At 41.7% G+C, this 23,428-nt stretch overlaps 1 long non-coding RNA gene across 1 annotated transcript in view; it reads left to right on the forward strand.

The window, feature by feature from the left end:
• The first annotated feature begins 415 nt into the window (after positions 1–415).
• LOC148225335 (uncharacterized) overlaps positions 416–23,428 on the forward strand; it is a 28,357-nt gene continuing 5,344 nt past the window's right edge. Inside the window, exons 1-6 of the long non-coding RNA XR_015805773.1 lie at positions 416–797; positions 18,734–18,817; positions 20,729–20,827; positions 21,135–21,262; positions 21,774–21,795; positions 21,910–22,048. This is a non-coding gene — a long non-coding RNA (uncharacterized LOC148225335). The remainder of the gene's footprint in view (positions 798–18,733; positions 18,818–20,728; positions 20,828–21,134; positions 21,263–21,773; positions 21,796–21,909; positions 22,049–23,428) is intronic.

Below are 23,428 nucleotides of genomic sequence, written 5' to 3' on the forward strand. Positions count from 1 at the left end.
CTGATAGCAATTTTGGTGAGATGCAATTGTTATTATGTGTGCAAGCACCAACATTTTTCAGGGGAGAAAATTCTTTGCTGATGCCATTTGGACGACTTCTGCAGCAAGAAGCAAAGGTATAAAATGAGTAGAGTCTTATTTAATAACTATAGCTGGGATCAAATTCATGTTTTCAGCAGGTGCCACTGGTTTTATACCACACAAGATAGTTGTTAATATTTGAATAGCGGGGTCCTGGCACTCCTGAAGTGAGCAGAGTGAATGAGCTTTCCAGGTGATTTCACAGCTGGGAGGCTGTGGAGTGAGGCCAGCACCATCCCCCTGGGGATGGGGAGGAAGGCTGGGGGCTGGCCTGGGTGAGGGGCACTGAGAGGAGCACAGCATGTGCAGCGGAGGGGAGAGTCACATCACCTGGCTGGTCTGTGCCTATCCTCCTTCTCTCCTGGGGTGACAGCAGCAGGCATTTCCTGGAATCCTTCTAATGACATCCTCCGTGCTTTCCATCCTATTTTATTTACCTCTGCCAAGTAAACCCCTAGTCAGGTAAGACAAACATATTAATAACACTTTAAACCACTTCAGCACTGCAAGAAACACAAAGCTGAGAGCTGTGACAGCCAAGTTCAACACACATAATTTGCCCATTTGAAGGTTTTGCAGTGAGTCATTTTCGGGTGTGTATGCCAAGTGCACCGGCACCAGTGCTGCAAGAGGCAGCGCTTCTTCCTGCGGGGTGGTGTCGGATCAGCACAGATGGTGCCATTCCCAGCACTGAATCACCAGCTTTCGTGCCACAGGTGGGTTTGCTTCCTTCAGGGATGAAGGAAGAGCAGGTGGGGTGGGCTGAGTAAGGAGACCTCCCCTGACCAGCACTGCAGCTCAAAAGTACACCAGGCAGTGGCTCCCAGCAGGGTATGAGAGAAGAGGAATTTGAACTTTTCATTAAGTCAATAGCTACATGCTGTCTGAATTACATTTAGATATTACATCAGCATTTGAGCTAATTACAAATGTGGAGCAGGGGCACTTTTCTCTGGGAGTGCTCCTCTGGTCTGTCTGGGAAGTGAGGCACAATGTGAGCAAAGTCTCTCATTCCTCTGGAGGAGGACTGCCTTCTGCACAACCGTGCCAACAATGTGCCCAGGCCAGAGACTATGGAATAGGGATTACCTCCCAGGCCCACATAGCCAGGGCAGCTGCTGACACAGCTGGAGGGTTACAGTGGAAGTTTTAGCAGAGGCTGATGCTGAAAGACACATTAATGGGCTTGGAAGTGCTTTGAGATCCACTGAGAGTAACTTTTGAGAACAAGATATATACTGGTGGGAAAATATGCAATGAATAACAAGAATAGGCCATAATTCTGAGTAACCGTCTTGGATGTCTCATAATGTTCCCATTTTTGCTGAAAGTCAGAGCCCCTGAAATCATCTGCTTAGCTCTAAATGCCACTTCTAAACTAGAAAGATGAGTAAAAGTAATGGTGAGTCTTACTTTGCATACCTCATTATCTTGAAAATAATCTAGTGATTTATGCCGCTGAGTGCAGGATCTTTGAAAGCTTGAGTATGGCGTCCTTAAAATCTGTGAATCCACTGTCACGCATTTTCTACTAAATGCAGCACAAATTGGGAGAAGTCCCCAGGTTCATCACCTGTCTGAGTTAATTCTTCTGCAATCTGGGATACAGATCCCACTTTCCCAATGCTTGCTGATGGTTACAGTGCAATAATATCTCAATGACTTTGCAAGCTAGCAAACAGTTACTAAAAGAATCTGCCTAATTTGAAATTTTGTAGTTAGGGATCAGTGTTTTGGAACCTCACTGATATGCAAGAAGCATATGAAGTACACACCTAACATGGGAAGAACATGTTAGTAGTACAAGAGGCACTCCCACATTTTCTTGCCCTATTATTCTGATGCATAGTCAAAATAATCCTTCAGAAATAGTAGACAATGCAGTCCATAATCCAACAAGTTCTTGGCTATTTTTCTGCATGTGCTTTTAAATTTCTTTCCTGTATTGGAGGCTTTTCATGTGTGGCTCAAGGGCATAATACACTGATTTCATATAAGAAGCCTCTCATTAGTGGAGAGCCAGCTTCATTAGCTGAAGATCTGTGCTGGACTTTGAGAGAAGTTTCTGCAGTTTGTGATCAATATTAATCTTTCCATGACAGAGGTTCAGCCACTTGGGGTCTGATGTTATTAAGTCAGCTTAACATTTTCCCATTAAGTGGAACCCTGTTCTGTTACTTAAAAGTTCATGACACCTAGGAAAAATTCCTTAGATTTTAGTAAGGGTGCCTCTATGACTTTGGAGATGTTTTGTTTTTTTTTTTTAACTAATTCATTTTGCTACATTCAAGAAAGGGAAAAAACCAGAATGATTGTGTTGTTATGGCGTGCTAAAAAAACTGGTGCTGTCTCTCAATATGGTTCTTCTGTAAATATTATGATGAATTCTTTTTTTTCCCAGCAATGTCATACTTCAGCTCCTTGAACCAAGCTGACTAGTGATCACCAGCTGTGTGTTTCTGGTTTTCAGAGAGCCTTGATTTCTTCTTTTCAAAGTCCTTGATCCTTTTTTCAAAAATGCTGATCATTCACTACTGCAGCTGAAACATACCTATGCTGGACAGAGAGAGCATCTGTGAAATTCTGGAGAAAGAGGAAGGCAAATAGGCACATGCATTAGGTATTTAAACACATTAAATTTGTTTGCCTGCAATGAACTGGCAAATCCAGGTCCTAAGCATCTCCTGTTGTGTGCTCTAAATTAATAGACATGCACAACTTCATCTCCTTTGAAAAATCTTTTTTATTTCACAATATTGCATCCTCTTTTAAAAGTCAGATTTCACTTCTACTATTTTTTTTTCTTTTCCTTTTTAGCCACAAAATATGAAAGTTAAGTAGAGAAGAGTAATAGTTTCTGGACTACTTAAAAAAAATCAGAAATCCTTCCTGACTGCTTTTACTTTTAGCAGGCTTCAGTTTTTAACAGCCCCCCTCCCCTTCAAAATTGTTGCTCAAAACATTTCTTTAATCATGATTCCTCTTGTGCTTGGCATTCTCCTGCAGTCCCTGATGAGGCAGTGACACGCCACAGCTTTCCCTACCTGTGCTGTGTGCAGCAGAGATGGGGCAGTGCCGGGGCTCAGCTGCTGTGGGACAGGCTAAGTAGGGTCTTATCCTCTGTGCAAAGCAGCTTCTTGGGGAGGAGGCCAGCAGGCACCACCCCTCTCACTCTGTTACACAAGAATTCATGAGACAGCTGTAGTTTACATAATGGTACCCAGCATCCAGGCAGCATTTCTCATCAGTGGATCATGAAATGCTCTTTGAAAAAAAAAAAAATAGGTCAGTGTTATCATCCTCGATTTACATATTTTGACTTTGAAAAAGGGCATTTTTCTCTTGGTCAGAGCAATGGTAAAAGACAAGACAGCTTGTTCAAAGATTTAAAACACTTGAGCAATGTGCCTGAGTGAAAAAGGCTTATCTATTTAGTGCTTAAGACCTGTGGCTGAATCTAAAACATATCTAAATTATCCTTGTGTAACTTTGCAGTCATGAAATTAAATACTGCTAATTACCTTCCTGTCTCTGATTGTTATATTTTGGGCTGCAGAGCAAGCAGTCCCTATAGATTGATTTGCTTAACACTTTGCACTAAGACCTTGTCTTTAGTTGCATGTAGTCTGTGTGTGTGTGTGCACAGCTGTGCAGGTTAGGATTTTCAAAGCTGTCTGAACAGCTTTATCTTTAAAGGCAGCTGATCTTGAAAAATCTTTTAAAGACATACTTCTGTAAAAAAAAATCAGCATAAGTTGAAGTTTGGGGGAAAATATTTTTAGGCACATCATGGGGGATTTTCAGTCTCACCGTGACTCTGGATGCATGCTTTAAAGTTGCCACTTTTATTTCTGTGCCTGCAATCCTTGCACACCCTATTCCCACAAGCCCTCTGCTTTGGTTCTGCCCCTGAAAAATGAAACAACAGCACCTTCTTTATGCAGCTCTCCTCGTGCTCTGCCTTTTTGGCCTGCAAACTCTTGAGACCAGAGTTCCTGCCTTAAATATACTGTCTAGCTTTTCTGGACCCAAATGTTATTCAAGAAACTTGCTGTAGCTTCACTGCAAGAAATTTATACTAATATGATATTATTATAGGCTTTTTGATCATAATTTCCCAACATAATAAAAGATAAATACATTTAGGAAGAGGAGTGTATATTGCAGGAATGATCATTTGTTTGACCTTAATCTGTCATTGGCAAAGCTTCCAGGCTGCACTGTATTAGCAGATGGATAATGGGCTCCAGCTGAAATTACTTGCACAGTTAAGTATTTATTTTCTCATTTTCCTACAGTGAGAGTCTCTAAGAACAGGGCTGGCATATAAACACTCACATACATTCCTGCATAAACGTGTTGGGCTCATTGTTTAGACTGTTTCAGTGAGAAGCTGAGGTGTTGCCATCTCTTCTCCAGTGCTTTGTGTGAGGAACAAAAGCTGGAGCCAGGTAGTCACTGTTGCTTCCCTTGGGGAGCTTGGCACAAAAGTGCAGCACCTCATTTGGGACAGATTCCAAAGGACGGGGGAGGGAGGTTTTTCACAGACTTCACTGGATTTTGGATCCTCTTCAGAGTTTTTATCTGAGAATAGCTTGCAAAGCTTCTCTGTATTGAGCTTTTCAGTTATGTCTTTGTGCTGTGTAGCTTTTCTCACTTTCTTAGAGAGAAAGTAATTAAAAAAGAAAATTTACCACAGAAGTAAACAAAATTAGAAAATCACAAAATTCAGAGGAAATAGGATTCAGGGGATAAAACCAGAGAAAACAAGAGAATGAACACTCATTTTGCATGCATGTGATCTTATTGCCTATAACTTTCGTTAGTAGGTTAAGAAGAGCTCTTGCAAAGATTTTTATTAACGTGTAAGCAACATGAAGAACAAAAATGATCAATGCTGTTAATTACACATCTTCTGATGACTTTGACATCTCTAGAAAGGAATTCCTCACACCACAACTGGATAAGATATGCATATTTTTTGTTAAGATGACTACTCCCCTAACTGATTCAAATATTATTAGAGCAGAATTAAGTGATATGCAATTCCTGCCTGTGAACCAAAAATAGTCTCTCATTTGAACACCAAGATGTAGAGGGTTATTGATTATAAATTAAAACGTTATGAGCAGATTGTGAACAAAGAAATGGGTGCATCCAAGGGTTTTGTTCAGGAATAATGCATTTATTTATTCAGGAATGATATAAAGAAATTTGCATCTGATGAATGATAATACAGATGCTTAGTAGTTACAGAAACATTATTGTTTTCCTGTGGTAGGAAATTGTCATTTGGAACTGGCTTCTTTCCTTAGCATAGAAACCTGACATAACTGTTCCCAATGACACAGGGTAATTTTAATGAAACTTAATTGAAAGAAATGGAAAGGCAGGTAGGATTTGGTACTCCCATTTCAATTATATTAATTCTGCTTATATTAACCAGAGACAAAAGAAATTCATTTAACTGTGCTTTATTCCTAACAGAATCATGGGTAAATGACATTCAAAGAAAATTGAAAAAGAAAAGAAGAGCAGATTCCCTGCTTAGATTTGCAGAAGCTGAACAGAAAAGTGATTTTAAAAAAATATTTTTTAATAACAAAAATATGTAGCAACCAGTGAAATAGCCATAGATTTTGCAGGTCAGATTGGGGTTTAGTGATGTCTAGCAAATCCCTGGTGTGGTTAACTGCACAAGCAGTATGGCCAGGTATCCACTGGTCAATTTAGAGGCAAGTAAAAAAAAATCTGTGAAGAACTGAGTCCTGTGGACGTAGAGCAGAAACAAGTAAACTATGTCATGATGTCACAAAGAAATACAATGAATGTTGAATAAAAAATGTATTGGATCAGGAGCCACGGGTATTTCAAAAGGAGACATGAAGCTTTGATCAGTTTGGTAGCCACCTGAGGGGCAGCAACTCTTTTAGGATACCAAATGCAAACATAGAAGCCTGGAGTCTTGCTGGCTGGTGGCTTCCCCACACCTCTGCCACTCAGTTACTCCAGGCCTGGAACAGTGCAGTGCTGTGCATGACCTAGTGAAACCTGTTAAATCGGGACTGGGATACAGGGCTTGAGCAGGAATTTAAAGACTTGGAAATTTGCTCTGTGGTTCAGTTTTCTCTGCTTGCAAATATGCATGTTTTAGGGAGGGCAGGGCATCTGCAACATTTCTGCTACTGCCACGCAGTGCACACAAATCAGCTCCAATGACAGGTGTGGCAAATCCTTCTAGATTTCTTGTGGATACACATGATTAATAATAGAGCAGAGCCAGATGGGATATTTTTTATTTAACTTAGGGAAGCAAACAGCATAGACTATGTCAGCATTAAAAATTACATACTGTCATAGGAGCGACCCTAAATGTTGATGAGCTCCCTAAATCCATGTTGCACGAAGCTTAGGATGACACATAGACACAAGGCCCAGAGCATTGCACCCTTCTGATGCAGAGAGGGAGATGAGGTGCTCTCTGTCCACATCAAAAAGCACAAAGGGCATGAGATTCTTAATGTAAATCTGAGACAGATGTGCAGGCTGCAGCTGCAGTCAGTGGAGTCTTGAAAGGGCAGTCAGTGGAGACTGGGTGTGACTGCTGTCCACTGACAGCATTAGATGGCTCCTACACCTGGCCCAGATAGAGGTACTGCATTGTGGCCACCCAAAATTCAGGAATAAAAGTCCTACCCAGCTTGTTAGAAGTTAGCCTGAACACTAAATCTCTACCAAGGCTGCAGATCTTGTTGGTACGAAAGAAGGATTGTTACATATTTCTTGGAAAATTGGATGCTGTCTTATTTGAACACTGCTGCTGCTCTGAGCTGGTCAGAATTCATTAGGGTAGAGAGAAAAGGTGCTAAAGATTATGCATGTGAGTTGTGAGTGAATAAGAGATTGGTGAAACTAGATATTCCCTGTAGAGGCATATGGAATTTGATTTTCTTTTAAAAGGTAATTTTTTTATCTTCTAGCAACCTTGTAATGTGATGTCTGTTGATCCAGTGTAGATAATTATATTCTGAGTTCAGGCACAGAATCAGGTGTGAAATCATGAAATTATTTTTCTTTGTTTTAGGCTAACATGTGAATGACAAAATTACTTGCAAAAACTATACAAAACTGCAGTTTTGTTGGACTTAGCACTTAAAGGGAACATTTTCTCTAGTTCTGAAGAGTCCTCAGACTTTGCATAAATCAGCAAGTGCTGGCATTTTCTTAATGTCACTAACGACATTTTGGCCAAGAGGGTCTCAGCTGACTTTATTTACTACAGAATAACACAAAGCATATCCTGAGGGGAATTACTGCATCACTGGGTTTGTTTACATTACTCTTTGAGCTGTCATCCCCAGCAAGTGTAATTAGCTGCCCAGTGAAACAAGATCTTTCATTACCATCTTTCCTAATGCTTAATGTAGGAATAATTCTCTGGGATGTTTGTTATATATGGACTAAACAAAATATTTCCTTCTCAGTGGGGTGAATAAAGTTACCATTGTCAAATGCTGAATGACAAAAGACAGAGTTTCCCCAAAGGCACTGTTTTGGAGGGATAGCTGAGGGAAACTGACATTGATCTGATGCAATGTTGCTGAGGTTATTATATGGCAAATTTAGCAAAGAGCATATTATTCCAGGCCCTTACAGAATTATATCCACCAAGGGACCAGTTAAGAAAGCAAAAATCTCTTTCTAGGAGAAAGAGGACCACACTGAGTATTTCGTAACAACCATGTTGTTACTCAAGTGATGGATTAAGCCAAGGTTAATGTAATGTAGCTGAACTCACAGCTACTGATACAAACAGAAGGGAGGTCTGGTGACACAGCTACCCACTGTGCTGCTCTCTGAAGAGCAAGCAGAGTGTGCTTACTGTAATAGTTGTATGTCTTAATCACAGCATCCAGCCAAATTGATTGCTTTTCGTGTCAGTTTTCAGTGCTTTGGGGATAGGAAGAGAGTAAAAAGTGCTCCCACAGAGTCAGAGAGGTCTTAAAAAAATACCTAAATCACTTATGAACCAGATTTGCATTATGACTTGTGGGTGTAGACCACTTCAGGAGTGTTGTGAACCTGAACCCAGGATACCTGGCCTCCTACCAGCAGGGCAGTTCAGCCACAACTATGAATGCAAGCAACATTTCAGGACGGTGTCATAGTGTTAAATATTCCACCTCAATTACTTTTTTTCCAATGAATTTCCCTCTTCTGATCAGATCAGTCCCAACTGGAAGGGTGTGCTACTACACAATGGTGCCTTTTGCCACGTTGTAATTCTAAGGTCTTCACATCTTATTTCTTCACTGCACAGGCTGTGTTAGGGCAAGGCTATGTTAGCCTGATACCCCACTGGTCTCAGAATAGCATCATTAGAGGGCTCAACATAATAATATGTGCTAAGAGCCAAGGGATGTAAAAAAATAAGTATCTGACATCTGAGCAAGGCTTCAGTGCATACGACCTGGGCTTTCCATTCTCCATAGAGGTTAATAATTTTTCTGGCAAAAATATTGTCTTAAATGACATGATCCCCAGGAGGTTAAAATGCTCCCCTCTTCAACTGGGTTACTGATTCCCTTTACCATTATGAAAAATTGCATCAAGTTCTCTGGAGAATAAGGTAGTGGTAGAGGGGATGGAACTGCTCATTAGTGCAGGGACTGTGACCCATGACTCAGCTTCCACAGGCAGCAAAGGTGGAAGAGACAGTAAAAAACGAGGTGGGGTGTTGGAAAAAATGGGAAAGCAATCCTGACATTTCTTTTCAAATCCAGATGGTGAGTCAGTTCTCCATGTAAGAGTTGTTTGATTTATAAAAGATACAGCTTTGTTAATTTTTTTGGCAAATGAATAACAGGGATGGCTTTGGGTTTTGTTTGTTTGTTTATATGATCAAAAGGAAATTTACAGAAGAACAAGTAAGCAAGCCATGACTTTTATCAGGCTGACACCAGTGCAAAGAAAGGGGCAATTAGATGCTGACATAAACAGGTTGCACCAGTGGAGAAGTCAGTACAATGCCCATTGGTCCCCCTTTGAAATGCTCGTCCCTGCTCCTCTAAACTTCGTTGTCTGATTTTCCTTTGAACTGTTCAACGAGTGTATGGCAGTTGGAAAAGTCTGGAGGAAATACAAGTCATCCCATCACTTGAACTGTTCATCTGCAGTGGTAGAACCCATGGCATTAGGAGGTGCAGCCTAGTCGATGGCACTTGGTACCGAGCGAGGACAATTTGCCTTGAGCTGTACACCAAATAAAAGTAACACAGTCCCTAGAATGCTGGTGTAACATGAAGAAGAAATGAAACAATTCTAGACCGCAAAGAGTTTAAACATGCTTCAGAGGTATTCATTAACTGTATGTTAATTAATAGTTGAGGTATGTACAACAATTGATCAATTGAATGACAGAATCATTTCGTTTGGAAGAGAGCTCAAAAACCATCAAGTTCAACCATTAACCCAGGACTGTAAAGCCCACCATTAAACCATGTCCCCAGGTGCAACATTTACAGATTTTTTTAAACACTTCTAGGAATGATGATTTCACCATGTCCCTGGGCAGCCTGTTCCAATGCCTGACACTCCTTTCCATAAATAATATTTTGCCTTATATCCACTCTAAACCTCCTCTGGAGCATCTTGAGGCAATTCCCTCTCATTCTGTCACTTGTTACTTTTGAGAAGAGACTAACCCCCATCTGGCTACAGTCTCCTTCCAGGCAGTTGCAGAGAGCAATAAGGTCCCTCCTGAGCCTCTTTTCCTCCAGGCTAAATATTCCCTGCTCCCTCAGCTGCTCCTTATAAGATTTGTCTTCTAGTCCCCTAGTTCCAGCCAAAAAGAGATTAAATGGTCCTGCTCAGTGCTTCTTTTCCCTGGCATTTGCGTTTCTTTGCTACAGGATGAGTATCTTGCCTTGAATAGCAGAGGGGGAGGTCAGTCTCAGCATTCGCGTGTCCTTCATGCCCTCTCAGGATCTCGTCTCAGCTGGAGAGCATCTAATGAGGAAAGGCTGGGCATGGTGCTAGTCTGACACCAGGGAATTTGCAGAAGACCTTAGATGAGCTGCAATCTTTGACCCTTTCAATTACTCATATCCCCTCAAGATTAGAACCTACATGTGGAACAGAAAAGGTGCACTAAGAAAGAAAAAACTGCTGTCAGTTCATCCCATGTTGTTTCAGACATTTCTTCCTCATCAAAGGAAAGATTCCCCACACTCTTCCCCTGCTTCAGCCTTGGGTCCATCTCTATAGTGCTCTCCAATGTTTTAGTTATGAAAGCTTAATAAAAATCAAACAAACTCTGATATGCAAAATGAGTTAGAGTTGGTTTTTTAACCCTTTTTTCAGGAAAGTGACTGATGATTCACTGTTAACCTGGTCAAAACAGCCTCCCATGAGAGGCAGGGTCTTGATTTTTGCTTTAATAAAGAAGTTAAAAAATGTTTTTTTGCAAATTCTTGTCAAATAATCTTAAAACACTATACAGAGAAAAAACCATATACACAGCTATGGTCCTTTGTTTCTTGGCAGAATACCTGTTATGTGAAGGGAAATGGTTTTCACAATAGAAGGGCATGGTATGTGATGTCTTTCCCAAGCAATTATATCCCTTCACAGTAATGCTTTCCTGAAAGATAATCTGATGAAATTCCTTTGGTCAGGAGCCTATTTTTAATTAAATACCCTAAGGATAGCTATTTTAGCTATTTAACTTTGAGCTATTTAACTCACTTGGGTTTAATGGCTGTCAGTAAACCCTTAGCAATTCACATGCTCAAAGAAGCTGAATTTATGAGTAAATCCTAACTCACCTCAGCCTGAATCTGTGGTCTGGCAGAGGGGTTATAAAGGGAGTTAAGGAGTCTCTCTCTGCTACACAGACCTCTGGAGACTGGGGAAGCAGCTAGGTATCCAGTTTGGGACACTTGCAGGTGGACCACTGGTCTGATGCCATGCAGCTATTCTGATGCCTCTATGCCTGAACTCCCTAGAGTTTCAACTTTTGCATATTTAGCCATCTTGGAGCTCAGACATGCTCTCCAGAATTGTTTATGCACAGCTCTAAAAATAAGCAGTCAAACATATCAGAGAGACCAATCAGTGACGTAGGCTGTGAACATCTCAAATACAAAGGGGCCCTGAAATTTATACATATATAGACACAATAAAATTGAAGGTGATTCACACATTAAATGCATGCTTGGGTGCAGCCAACAGAGGCAACTGTTTGGGAAGCAGTCTGCATTCTGATTTGGGAGCTTCTGGACCTTCCAGGGACAAGGTCCAGGATCCTTGGATACACCTGGGAAACACTGAGAAACTAGAGACTTCCTGCTGCTGTCAGGCAAGAACAAGGGGAGGGGAGCTACCAGGTGGGCTCAAGGAATCTCTGGCAGCTTCTAATGATAATGATCAGCTGCCCTTAACCCAGCATGCCTGGAGCCTTTGTGGCAGCTGCCCATCCTTAAAAGGGTGAAGCACGTTTAGCTAGTGCTCAGGTGAGTACTACACAAGAGCTTTGGCTTAGAACACAGATCCAAGGCAGCAGTTTGTGCAGCAGACCACAAGGGAGGGGGCTTCAGTGGGAATTTTAGTGTTGTGACACTCTGGGTTACAGTGGTGATGTGTCACAGGGCAGCCTGCCTGGCAGGTGTTGGAGCAGCTGTTCCTGCCAGGCCAGTGGCCTGAGGAAGAGTCTGAATAGCAGATGAAGGCCTCCAAGCCATGGGCTGCAGGGAGTACCTGAAGCGTCTCTCTGATGCCCAAGAGATGGCCTACTGTCCTGCCAGATGTGTGCTATCTTGGAAGACATAAAAACCAAATGGAGGAGTTACAGGTGGGAGTGAGCAAGCTGTGCAGCATCAGAGAGTCCAAAAAAGCAGACAGATAAGTATTTTTAAGAAAAAAAAAAGGAAAGGTTCTTCTCAGTAGTATGAAGAACCCTAGATTGCAACTGCAGCAGAGAAGCAGGCAGTATCCACTACTAATATTAAGGCATTGAGGTGAGTGCAACTACTGGAGAACGGGAAGGATGGCAGTTCATTACTTCTATCACTAAAGAAATGCTCCTGCCCCCATCCAGGGACTTAAAACTGGGAGATGCATTTCCTGCCCTCAAAACTGATGGGAAGTCAGGTATGCCTTCAGGCAAAGAATCTGCTCCATCTGACCCTAAACCATACAAGACAATGGGGATGAAATGGTGAGCCCATGCAAACAGGTGCCTCCTTGCTGCGGGGGACAGATCTGCTGATCTGACCATCACCTAGAGTGATTTGCTGCCTGTGTTATGACTGAGGGAGTGCTGATACACTCCTCCAACCCTCTGGCCACCAAGGGAGGTGATTCTTCCCCTCTGCTTATCAAAGGTGAGGCCACATCTGGCACACTGTTGGTTTGGGCTCCTCAATGTAAGAGCAATGAGACATTGGTGCATTGAAGAAAGTCCATATAAGGTCCAGGTACAAAGATGATGGGCTAGAGCATCTCTAAGGAAAGGCTGAGTGAGCTGGGGCTCTAGCTTGGAGAGAAGGCTCATGTTTGAACTTATCAATATGTGTATATAAATACCTGGGGGAAGGGTGTTAAGAAGATGAAGTGAGACACTTTACAGTGGTGCCTGGTGAGAGAGAGTAAAGCATAAAAACTGAAACACAGCATGTTTCCTCTGAAGATCAGAATACACATTTTAACTGTGAGGGTGGCTGATTGCTGGCACAAGTTGCCCAAAGAGGTGGTGGAGTTCCTGGAGATATTCAAAAGCTGCTTGGAAATGGTCCTGGCCAGCTGGCTCTAGCTGATCCTGTCTTGATAGAGGTGGGGAAAAGTTGGATGAGATAATCTTCAGAGGTCCCTTTCAATCTAAGCCCTTCTGTGATTCTTCCTATTATTGCCACAGGGCTTTCTGATGGCAAGACTAGAAATGTCTAAACATTACTGTGATATTTCACTTTTTTATTTCACTTCAGGTTTTTCACTACATCAGAAAAGTAAATTTGCAGAGTGCTACCTTGAGACAATACTCTAATGAGAATATGCTCGTTACAGATGGAGCTGTCTGAACCCATTAATTGTAGAGAAAAGCATGTCTGAAAAACAGTCCTCAGAGTATTCAAAAAACCTTTGCCTGATTACGGCACAAGCTCAGAGACAAACCCAGAGCTGCAGCCTCCCATGTAACATGCTATAGATGGCCACACCACATCAAATGGGCTGCCACTCAGCAGCCCCAGTGGCCTGGCTGTGGTTATAGAAGAGGGATGAACTCTATCTTATGGTGGTACATGTATAATTTTAATTAATTCAGCAGCTGGAAAGGAGTCTACGTTGGGTGGCTAACTTAGAATGCTGGCTGTGTACACATTCAGCCTAAAAATAGAGATGGCCATATTGTCAGTGGTACAGTGAGTTTACTTTCATTTTGGGCCGACACCTGGGGCCAATATCAGCAAATGGAGCCATGTCAGAAAAATATACTTGATTCAGAAGCAAAATTATACATTTTTATCTGTTTTAAATTTAGCTTCATATCATCATGCTCCAAAATCTTTCTAAAGAGGAAAGAAATAGTGCTTTAGTTTTCTATTGAAGATTTCTTTTGTTTACAGGTATAGATGAAATAACCCCCCACAGTAAATTGAAGATTTATTCCGTTTCTTTGAGGAAAGTGAAGCAACTTACAGCATAATGCATTCCTCAGGTCATACAATATATTCATCTTCTTTTTAGAAATACAGGCAAAACATATTCACTAGCTACAAGTTCCCCTTTCCTGAAAGTTCCTTGAAGAAATAATATCTGGGTTAGGAGTCAAGCATTTTTTTAATCTACCAAAGCAAAGCTTGTAACACCAACACAGGCAAGGTTTGAATGCTGCTAATAAGCTAATCAGCGAATCTCTATTTCTCCTGATCTTTGATGTATTAAAACAATTGACATGAAGTTTCTGATTAATAAGTACTTGCTGAAATCTTCACTTTAATCAAGCCCACTTGTTTTTTACTAAGGTTGAACAAATGTTCTGATCACAGTCAGCTATCATACTTTTATTTAAAAAAAACAACATAAAAGACTTAATTTAGGATACTATTGAAAAGATAATAATTCATCTTAAACATTGTAACAATTTATTTTTACTATTCAAGGTATGATATTTCTTTACTGATATTAAGAATGATTAGGATTTAACTTATAGTGTTAAAAAAACACAGTTATTACAACCAGCCACATCCTGAAAATGGTCACAACCAGCAGACTGACAGTCAAATTGGGTTGTTTGGCTGAACTGCTGCAGTATTGCCATATTGTTAATCACCAATTTCCACAGCAGCAAGTTTTCTTTCTGGTGCTGTTAATGTCTCCCTTGATTCTTTCATAGGTCTCTGGTTGTCTTTTAGGCATAATACTGTCTTGTTAAACTATGCTTAATCGTCTATAATGGCTGTTTCAAGCATTTTTTCCTTTCCATAATCTTTACAACGTGTTTAGGAATAGAATCCAGTGCAGTGGATTAGAAAATGTGTTTATGTCCAGCCTGGGTATTAATTGGGAGTCTTAATACTTACCCTGCTTCAAAGCACAGGTATCTCTTTGAAAGGCAGTCCTTTGCCTAATCCATCCTTTTACTCTGTGATTGGGGGTGGAAGGCTTAAAATGCTTACCTAAATGTAAACCTTTGGTCTGGATGTTTGGGAAGTTGTCCCAAATCTGGACATCTGGGAAGCTGAGGGCTCCAGTCAGGGTTTGTGTGCTCATTTGTGATGAGGTGAAAGGAGGGAGTGCTGCTGTGCATTGAGACCCATAAGAAACATCTGTGAAGACACTAAAGCAGGTCAAGTCCTGTTTTCTGAGCTGAGCTGATACAGCAGAGTGCAGGCACACAGTTCTTCCCTCCCACCACTCAGAACCATGTGGCTGCATCCAGAATGACAGGAGCAGCCCCCCACTTGTACCTGTCCAGTGCCCGGCAGCGCTTTGGATGAGTGATGTGCTGGGGACCATGCAGGAGCTGTGCAGGGATGATGGCTGGCACTGAGTAGGGAAAATCATAGCTCCAGGTGCTGTGGATACGGAGGCTCTGGGGAGCTGGCAGTCGGGAAGCAGGCACAGCAGCCTGGAGCAGCCAGCTGCAGTAGAAAGACCAAGCACAGTGAGTTGATGAGGTGAATAAAACTGCTTGTTAAATAATTAAGCTCCCCCAAGGAAATACCTTTTAGTAAGAGGATGAAGAATGCTGGCGTTTGGGGGTGTTTTTTTATTTGTTTTTAACAGGGTTTTCGTGCTCTATGTTTGTACCACAAATTAGGATGGCAAAACAAAACTTTTTAGGAATTTCAACAACCTACATGCTTTCTGGGGAAATTTTGCCATGAAGCAAATTGCTAATTCTGTCATGTGATCACAATAATAATAACTAGACATAATAGGCTATTTTTTAATATGCCTCGAATTTTTATTATATACTGTATATAGTTCCTGCTAAAAGGGGCATTCTTCCTCGAGAATTAAAAGTCTAACGTTCTAGTCCTGTAATTTGCAGTATATCAGTGCATTTCTTAATCTGTATGCACTGCCAATGCAGTCAGTTCCTTGGGAGCAGTCAGTCACAGGCTATGGTTTTCCTAGAGCAGAACTGAAAATTTCCTGGGAGGACCCAGTGCTTTCTTTCTTTTTTTTTTTTTTTTTTTAATTTAGCTAATATGTCTTATTTTCTTGTAAAATTGAGGCAGCTTTCACTACAGGAGTGTAGGGCAGCTCCCATAACTCATTCTGATAGCCAAGTGAATACTGTTGCGATGAGTCTCTGTAAATCCCAGAAGGTTTCTGGGATACACTGTGCCTTTCCCTTAATATGGAAACAGTTATTTACAGCCAGCAACCACACTGAGTACAGAGAAATGAGTAACTCACTAAAAGGGCCTGTAGCTTCTGCCCTCTAACTGGACAGACAGAAACCCCTAAAATATTGATCTTGCTAGTAGTTCAAAAACTGCCATTGGCAAATAATTATAATTTAGTTGTTCCAGTTTTACTGCAGGATAGGTGTCTAAGAGAAGTCATGCATTTTGTTTGTTCATAGTGGCTAATGCTGTTGAAGGCCCAGCACTCTGCATTCTTTTATGCTAACAGGACAGTGGCAGTTGAATTTTGTCACGTGTGACCTGGTGTTTTATTTGTCAGTTTTTAAATTTGCAATTGCCCTTTGCTAGACTGTCACCCCAGCCTGACACCAGCTGAATGAAGCCTCCCTTGGAAAGGACAAAGAGTGAGCCAATGAAGAAGGTGTCTTTCAGGGCTTTCAGTGGCAGACAAAACCAAAGTATTCCCCGTTCAGCAGTGGTGTTTATGGCCCAGCCTCGTGGTCCTTCAGTTCACTCCCCTGTTTTCCTGCCTGTGTGAAAACTGTGCAGTCAAGTCCCACAAGAACTATGAGCACTTCCTTGGATAAAGGGCACATATGCACAAGAAACTTTCTTTCCCAGCTGTCTAGTCAAATAGTTTATGATGTGGAAGAATAAGCTCTATTTATTGCTGCTGTTGTAGATAGCATCAATTACAATACCCCTTGGGAATCTCCATCTTTCATCACTCAAAACTCCACCCTGTTTACTTTTATTCTTATTCCTTTAAAAGAGATTACTTGGACATTCTTCCTTCTTTCCCCGCAGGAAAACTTGACTTGAGTAAATGGTATTTCCACCATACTAAGTATCTCATGCAGCTATCATGTGAAAATAAAAATTACTTTGTGGGATTTTCCACTAGCTCTGAATGTACGTAGCTTAAAACATAAGAATAAGATGTGTGAGGAGGGAAAAATAGTGTCGTTATTTCTCACGGAGTTTTTTGTTAATCTATCATGTACTGTAAAATTTTTTGCTGTTCTAGAGGTGTGTGAGATACATCAACATGCCTTATTGACTCTTCTAACATTGAGTATCATAAGATCTTCAAAACTGAATTGCTGCCAGCTAACCTAAATTAGGACGGTGCTTTGAGGAAACTGATTCCCCAGCAAGCGTGGGTGTAGCCTGTTAAGGGATGGCAGTTCGTCCTCTCTGTCCATCTGCCACCTGCCTTAGCCCACAGTCTGCTTTATTTTCAACTGGCAAGTAAGGAGCTTCAAAACTTAAAAAAATAATCAAATGTATTTTGAAATAGGTAAGCCATTGAAGCAGCAATTTAGAAAAAGCCATCACATTGGTCATCACAGCTTTAAAAGTGAAAAAAAAATCTGTTTTCCTTTGTGCTATTTAGAAGTAAGATAATAATTCCAGGGCAAGTTTACCTTCCAACGTGACCAGTGAAAAGTACTCAAAGCAACATACATAGTAGTTTAAACTATGTGCATTGAAAAGAAAGAGTCAAGATAAGCATGATGTATGGTTAAACAGTTGGTTCCTCCATGGTCTTTTCATACAAATGTAGGTATAATACCGATCTCTGTTTCCTCTGAAAAATCTACTGCAACTTACTTTGTACTACATGGTGACATGTTGTATCTCATTCTTTTTATGCACATGTATATGAACAAGAGATAAAAATATTCTTTCTTACATTGACTTTTTTGCTCTCTTTCATAACTTGGAAGCTATTTGTACTGCTAAATACGTAGGAGACAAGATCTGAGTACTACTTGTACTGTGCAATATTTTGCTTTCTTCTCTAACTGCAAGGCTTTCTCCTTGCCACGAGTCAGTTCACCCAATTTCATTTGTTACCAAAATATCTCCTTTTCAGTGTGAGATAGCCAGAGTGCCATTCTGTATGGAGCAGCATGGGAGGAATAGACTTTGACAGCACTTTAACACTGTATGTAATGAGGAATCTGATTCATTTGCAAAAGTGATAAGGATATTTATTGTCTACATTGGTGGTTAATGTTGACCAAGAACTGAAAAAAGCATGTGTTTTTTACATGTACTCATGGTGGTTTTACTCAGAGCTGCAAAGGGAGGTGTAACCCACTTGCACCTGAGGCAATGCTCGCCAGGGGAGTTCCATTCAGGTCAGGCTGAATTCTGATCCCAGCTCTGCTGCCCACCTGAATCACTGCTGTCAGCAAAGCCTGCTGTCTCTCTGGATTTCCTCTCCATTTCTCAAGTAATATTAATTGCAGTCATATTTTCTTTCCTGCTATGAAGATTAGAAGGGTAAAGCTAAGCCTGTCAGTGAGTGACTTAGCTAGCATGTTGTTAAGAAACCATTTTGAAGGTTTTGTGGCAGTCTTCTTTAGAAATGCACTGTAGGCATGTCCCTGATCTCTCATGACCCTTCTACAAGGGCATAATCTCATTGGCTAATCCATGTTGCTGCTTCTTTGCATTTCACTTGCAGTATTTTGCAGAGGATCAAGGATCCTTGATCAAAGATCAAGGACATTGATCATGTCATCAATGCCTACACAGAGGAGCAGCGCAGCTATCTTCCTTATTGTCTACAAATCACATGTGAAATAGAGAAAGGAGAACGGACAGTGATCGACCACAAGCGTTCTGTTACCCTCTAAAGGCTTCCCATTTTAAAAAATCCCACCTAAGTGATTTAAAGCATTGCCTTTTTTTTTCCCCCAGAAGTTTATTCCCTGATGTAGAAATCTGAGAGAAACAAGATTTTTTTTTATTTTTTTCTTTTGCAGTTAAGGGATTCTCTGACCCCCTTAACTCGGATAACTCTGTGCTGAAGCTGAAACACAGAACTACAAAGACACTACCAGCTAAAAGTAAGAACTTCCATTCAAAGCTTCGAATGTTGTCAACCTCTTGGTATGTCATGAGGTATCATGAACTCCAGGATATCATCTGCCTGAGTACAGAAATAAATATTACTGGTAAAAGTTTAGTATTGAGCTAAATTGTACTTAAAAGTTTCTAGCACTGGAGTTTCCATAGCCTCTCTGACTTCAGTTTATTCTGGATCCATTTTGTTTTTGAAAGACAGTGTTCAGTCTAGGCATATATCTCTTGTAGAGGCTTAAAAATGCTCAACACAATACAAGAAGTACTTGCAGGATTACTTGACGGTCTTGTTCACTCATGTCCAATTTACATGTTCCTGTATTGCACAGCAGTCTGCCACAGGCTTGTGTTCAGTTCATGGTCTACTGTAAACCCCAGAAACTGTTCTCCAACACTTTCTAACTATTTGGTCCTGATTTGTACTCCTGAAATTGATTACTCCTGCCTAAGGGGCAGTGTTTTTTACTTGTCTTGACAAAATTTCATCTTTTTTCTTTTTTTATGCTGTCTGTTCCTCCAGTTTCTCAGCTTCAAATTCTGCCTCTGGTATATTTGTGGGAAAAAGGTAAAACCAGTGACATACTGATTAGGGTAATATTAACTTCACATCCTTAGGAAACTGGTAAAAATTTCAATAAGAAGAGAATTCAAGACGTGGCATGTTGCACTGACTGTCCTACAACGGCAGTAGGAGGGAAACATAGTTGTAGCCGTGGAAAGGGATTTTAACCCTTTAAGTGCAGCGGAAATAAGATGCACAGCTACATGGTCGTCTTTCATGATAGGAAAGAAAGAGAGAAGTTTATTCAGAAACACACTTGTTTTTATAGCATGACTCGCAATTCCAAGAGTAGAGAAAAGGTGACTGGTTCAGAGAGAAGACACCCCATTCCCAGGGCCTGGTCACACACCACAACAGACGTTCTATCTTTGTTATTAATTCCTTTTTATTTTGACCAAGATATCACCCTGGGAGAAATTCTCCCTAGTCTACAGCTGGACCAGCTTATCAGCTGGGAACAGAGCTGAGAAGCTCTGGCCTGGAATATTTCTCAAACTGTCATTTTCTTGCTTTCTCAATATGTGTCCCTACAGTAGTGACTACAAAGTTCATCCAAAAATTGTGTCCTCCACTATAATCAATCATACCTGAATTCTATTTGTTCTTGGTTGCCCATACAGCTCAAAGCTCTCCCAGGGATCTTGGAACATGAAAACTTGCTGGGCCCCACCCAGATATGCTCCAGCATCTGCTGTTAACATGTGGCTCTTCCCATTAATTTGAACTATAAAGCCGGGTCTGCTGGAAGCTGTGTGCATTTCTGCTTTGCTAGATCAGGGCCTTAACCTTCAGATGAAGTGTGCCCACAGGAATACAAGTAAGATGAACTGCAATCAGATTTTCCTACCTTCTAGTAAGGAGGGCAAACCAAGCATTTCTTGTTCTCACACCTGTGCTGACAGGTCATACTATTAGGTTACAAAAGTTCACTATTGATGCTTGAACAGAAATGCATGCTTTTCATAAAAGTACTCCTGGTAAATTTGCAGAATAAGGAGATTGTACTTTTTAGCTTTGCTTTTAGCAGAAACACTCTGTCATTTACAGATATATTTGTGTATTTGATAATGATCCCAGTATTTAGCAGCAGCTATTTTTGCCTGTTTGTTTGGAAGCCTCTAATGGCTTAGTCCAGTTGAGCTCATTTCATAGCTTCCCCTATCTGTGGGGCCATCTGTTATCCACTCACTTATTTTTCTTTCCCTGATTGGTTTCACACAGGCCCTTTAGTTCATTTCAATTAGGGTAGTTTGGAGAAGATCATACTATAATCTGCTGCAGTTGTGTCATGTGTGTTGTCCCTGTCCCACTCTGCTTGTTCCCCCACAATTAGATGGAAAACATGCCATGATGAAGAATGTTGTTGAATTTACCAGGCTTGGTGGAAAAAGACTCTGTGGGGATTTTCTCCAAAGCTGGAGGATTTCTGCAGGTAAGCCTATAAAACCTGCAGAAGAGGGTAATGAAAAAATCTAAAAATAGAAAAAAGGAATAGAAAAAAAAGATAAAAGTTTTGATGCTTTCTTTAATCATACTGTTGACCTTTTATGTATTATCTGTGCATATATTCATGCATATATATGTTTATATAAACACTGTTGACCTTTCAAATCTATACATGAATAATACATAATTTATAAATATATATTATATATGTGCATGTAATATAAAAATATCTATCTCACTTCCTTGGGGATGTTTTCTTTAGTTTAAAAATTTCTGGCTTCCAATTCATACAGGTCATGAGTGAGGCTGGAGAAATATAGGGGAATGAAGAGATATTAGAAAATTCCTAGAAGCCTCTTGAAATAAATCTCCAGACAGATGAACCTGAAGCCCTCTTTTGCTTCTGGAAATTGTGTTGCAGGTCGGTTTTTTTAATATATAATTTCAGACTCTGAGTGAGAATTAGAGAATGGTAGAACGGGGAATTGCTGCTGTGGGGAGGATTTTGGAAGCAATAGTTCAGATGCAGAAGGGCAATGTCAAGCTGGAGGAACCCTGTCTCGCTTCCCATATTGTTTTGTCATAATGAACAGAATCCTGTGGAATCGCCTGTGTTTTAAACAATTCTCATTTCAGATTGGGGTGGGCAGCCATCAAGGAATAGTTGACAAGTTCGAATATCATCTGTGTTTTTGCAACAGCGCTGCAATAGGCTACACCATTGAGAAGCACAGGAGCAATCTTAATTTGAGATGTTACCTTTCAAACCATAAAGTCTTCTTGCTGGCTGCTGGCGACATGGGTTTTGCAGAAAAGCTCGTGGCACGTTACTGCTGTAGGCTTTGTCTGAGTGCAATAGCTCTGCCTGTCTTGTGGTGCCTTCGGTCTGAGCGTGGCAAAAGTTGAGATTTTCTTGTATCTTTATTTTATAGCCCCCGGGAAGAAAAAATGCAGGTAAAATGTCAGCCTGGAAGCCTTTCCACTTTGGCTGGGAGCAGAGCACTGCACAGCTTGGATTGGCAGGGGACTCAGGAGAGTTGCTCTGTCTCCCCTGCCACACTCTTGCAGATCCCAGGTACCAGCCTGCAGCCCTGGCCTCCACTGCCCTTGTCGCTCCCGGAACCGATGCGAGCCCCCAGGACAGCGGAGAATGAGAGAGAACTGAGCTGCTGCTGGGGGAGAGAAGGTTCACAGGATTCCTCATAGGGTTGGTAAAGAAAACTCTCAAATAAAACGGGGGAAAGGCAGAGTGAAGGATGTGCTCCAGGTTTATAATGGGAGGAGTGCGAGGGCTTCCTCCGGTGATGTAAAGACACCAGCCCACTCTAGGAGCTAAGGAAAGGCTTCGTGCAGCCGTTCCATTACTGAAATATCACTGCGTTCGTGCTGCTGTGCCAACCCCGGCAGCGAAGCGGAAGACCCCGAATCGCTACCTGCAGCAGGCGTGGATGCGACAAGGAAGAGCCAGGGTCGCAAGGCAAAACCGTGGACTGCGTTTGTCTGGGGATAGGGAGCCCCTCTGTGTTGCCTGCGCGGCCGCTGTGCGGGACTTCGCTGCTTTCCATAGCTCCACCTGGTGTCGGGCCACGGCAGGGAAGCGCTTTCCAGAGATGCTCCTATCCCCAAACCTCCCGCTGCCCTTCTCTCTGTGCTTAACAAAACTGCTTCCCCGGGAAGGCCTCCCGGGGTGCCTGGTGAGTACCCACCGCCTCCTGCCTGAGGTGGCTCTGCCCCTTGCCAGGAGCAGCGTTGGTACCTCACACCTTTTAGCTTTGCAGCTGCCCTGTTGGAGAGTGGATTTCTAAGAAAGGATCGGTTGGCATTTGGCTCTTTTATGCCAAGTAGCACTTACTGGGATAAACTGGTGATGGCCTTCTCATTTATCAGTGTGACCAGGCCATGAGCAGTGACAAACCCCAGGTGCCACCCGCAGCATGCTGCTGCACCGCTGGCTCATGTGGTAAAACAAATGCACGAAAGCAGCTAATCAGGCTTGCTTTCTGTGGGCAAGAGCAGTCACAGCTAAAGGCTTTTTTTAGTAACTGTGTGTTTACAACTTGCTGCCCTGCTGCTCCTGCAGGTCTCAGGCTGAGGAGACAGGAGGTAGTCAGGGAGCTCTCTGAATCCTGCAGCTCCTGCCTGAGCGATTGCACCTGAGCAACCCCATGAGGAGCCAGGAAGAAACCCAGGTATCAGGAAATGGGATCCTGAATCTTCAGGTCTGGGGTACATGTCTGCAAACAAAATATAAAGCCCAGTTTGGAGGATGTTGCTTTCTTTCATTGGTACACAGTAGGAGTTGGTGTTTTTTCCCTCTAATACTGAGTGAGGAACTTTGAGAGCAGAGATGATGCTACTATACCTTGCACTAGCATCTAAAACAGTGTTTCTACTCAACTCCTCATCTGGTTCCCTGTGTAGCCACCTACAGTTAAGGGAAAGGCAAGACTGAGCTGAGGTATTCTAACTTTCCTGGCAGCATCTCCATTCCTGTAAAATGCATAAATATCCTTCCTCTCTCTCTTTAGCGGACAGGTTTAGCGTGGGAGGTATGGCTCACAGAACAGCCTCAAACCCCCATGGTTGC

The sequence above is a fragment of the Sturnus vulgaris genome, chromosome 1, assembly GCF_052056855.1.
Source record: "Sturnus vulgaris isolate bStuVul1 chromosome 1, bStuVul1.hap1, whole genome shotgun sequence".
NCBI lineage: Eukaryota > Metazoa > Chordata > Aves > Passeriformes > Sturnidae > Sturnus > Sturnus vulgaris.